The 2725-nt window shown below is 41.9% G+C and overlaps 1 long non-coding RNA gene across 1 annotated transcript; it reads right to left on the reverse strand.

Annotated features, from left to right (window-relative positions):
* Positions 1358-2570, reverse strand: LOC109715606. Its single transcript, XR_002217698.1, has 3 exons — positions 2507-2570; positions 2331-2431; positions 1358-1417 (listed from the first exon to the last, which is right to left on the reverse strand). It is a non-coding gene; the product is annotated as an uncharacterized LOC109715606 (long non-coding RNA).

A 2725-nucleotide genomic window follows, 5' to 3' on the forward strand; every position in this document is an offset into this window, starting at 1 on the left:
TACTTTTTGATACCTTTGACTTTATGAGCATCAAACTTAAGCGGTTGGATCGCTCCTATTTTTCCTGCGCGGATTCCTACTGTGGAGTCAATGGCCCCACTATCTTAGGCGGTTGCTTAACGCGCAGAGCCAACTCTAAATTCATACACCTTAATATAAACATGATTTGTTCTTTCCACTCCGAATAATTAGAACCATTAAGTATAGGAACAGATTCACCAATAGGAACAAAGGATAAAGTCATAATTGAAATAGAATGCATGTTTTATCAGTAAAATACCACATCATAAATTACCACATCAAAATTAGAAAAATACACTTTATATGACATCACAACCCTTCCTTTGGGAGCAGAGTTATGAGCATAAGTATTTTTCGTTCTTTATGCATATACTTTATATGACATCACAACCCCTCCTTTGGGAGCAGAATTATGAGTATAATATACAATCTCTTCATCAGAGACTAATTTAAACTTTCTGCAGGTCTTAGTAATTTCAAATTTTTCATATAGAAAAATTGTGAGCTTTGGCCAGACAAATTTCTCCAAACGAGTTATAAGAAAATTACCATCCTACACCACCCATGTACTTTCATGTCTAGACCTCCTTTGGGAGCAGACTAAACATAATATTAGGGTGCAATTTCGCATGCACTTCTTTAAAGCAATTAATTTATCTTTTCTTCCGGTCGGGACCGCTTTGGCTTGCACTCGAACAGTTGAATCAATAAATTAATCTGACTTAGTGCTGTATGATTAACATGAAAATTTTCCGAAAGTGCTACTTTAAAGTAAATTAAATCATTATTTCCTTTAATTAGGCCCACTTTGGCTTGCACCTAACCAATCAAATAATAAATTAATTTAACTTAACGCCAAACATTAAATAATCGAAAAACAATTATGATCATTTAATTTTCATGTTCATCCGGTCAAAATAAGAATATAAATACGATAATTTAAAGCATAATATCGCAATCAAATTTAAACTTTATATATTCTAATTTGACCACAAATAAGATAAATAAATTAATATTATATACAAAATCAAAGCTTTATGTGTCACGCCCCGGATGTCTCGTTCCCCGGGCACGCCGACAAATCCGCCGTATACAAGGAATTTCCCCTGTATACGAAGCGTCAAAAGTACCTGTAAATATACAATACTACAAACAGTAGCATAGAGCTGCTCAATATACAAAGCTAAACAACTGAGTTTCATATACATAGTCCAAATCCAAAATACAAAGCTACTCGCACCGGCGAGTTAAACAACTATGTACATAAACTCTAAAATAGCAACTACCTGCAGTAGGGGGGGTGCCTCTAGCTCTGTCAGTCGGGTAGGGCTCTACCTCGCGACGCCCTTGCCTCGATCCTGATCCGCGGAAGGCGCAGTAGCCGAAACCTGTGGCTCTGCAAAACATAGGTAACAACTGGGCGTGAGAACTACTGTAAAAACAAGTAGTCCTCAGTGGGTACCGCCCAAAACGACATCGGTCACCCACTAAGTCTACAGAAGGGAGCAAGGATAGAAGGAAAAGCAGGAAGTACACTCTATCGCTATCATCCACTACACTATCATGCTCTACATTAACCGACTGTAGGAAATGTCAAATCTGACCCAATCCAATTGGGACTGTAAACATACCCGTCCCTGGGACTGTGAACACACCCGTCCCTGCCCCGTTGCGACTATCAGGCTCTATCCACACTAGCTGGTCCGTGGAGAGCAAGTCCAACTGGCATGAGCGACACCAACGCAAAAGCACCGCGCCCGCCTCCGGAGTGGCACTCGTGGGAGCTACCCAACCGAGTATGCAGCGTATCTCTGTCGAGCTCAAACAGGCTCTCTAACTCAAGCCGAAGTCCAGTAACAACTCTGACTAGTCTAAATACAACAAACAACGTGCCCTCGGCACAATCCGACGCCAAAACGGCGAACCGGGCCCACCGTCAGTCCCGACGGCGCCCACTAGTACGAAACAGTCTAAACGACCTCAGAAAAATTCACTCGGCATACCAGCACGAGCGTAAATGTATTCTAAACTACCTGGAGTACTCGTCTACAGTATGCTGCGACAGTACAATTCTATAACGGCTCCTAGAGCTAAATCAGGCAGTTTAATACATATGTCGATTCCAATCGCGTTTTCTCCTAAGTTTAAACCCAGTCCAACATGTATATTTAAAAGGTAATAATCATGTTATATATGCAGCATTTATCCAGGATATCATTATGAAAAACGAACTACAACATGATTTACCGAACAGAAAATCATACATGTCGACTATTACTACACTTAGGAATAAACCGATGTAAACCCACCTTAGTCGCTAATTCTGGCAGCAAAACACCCTCACAGCTGCAGCACCACCTGCTGGTCGATCTACACCCTCCAAATCCGGGAGTCGAGCTAACACCACGCTCTACAAAGCACAAATCACCGTTTCAGTCCCAAAATTCGCAACAGTCAGGTACAGCACGGATTCGACCAATCTAACCTCAACGAAATCTGGCAAGTAAGGGCTTCGTGGATTCCTCTCGAAGTCCTGAATCCAGCGAATCAAGCCTCGTCGAAATCCGACGCTCCTACGTCGAGTACGAGCCGAAACGCCAACGGTCGACGCTGGAAATCTGCAGGGACAGCAACTAGCTCGAAATTGAAAAAGCTTGGAAATTAGGAAGCAATTCTATGGAACACCCACCTCGACGGCGACTAG

This window comes from Ananas comosus, linkage group 9 (genome assembly GCF_001540865.1).
Source record: "Ananas comosus cultivar F153 linkage group 9, ASM154086v1, whole genome shotgun sequence".
In the NCBI taxonomy this organism is placed as follows: domain Eukaryota; kingdom Viridiplantae; phylum Streptophyta; class Magnoliopsida; order Poales; family Bromeliaceae; genus Ananas; species Ananas comosus.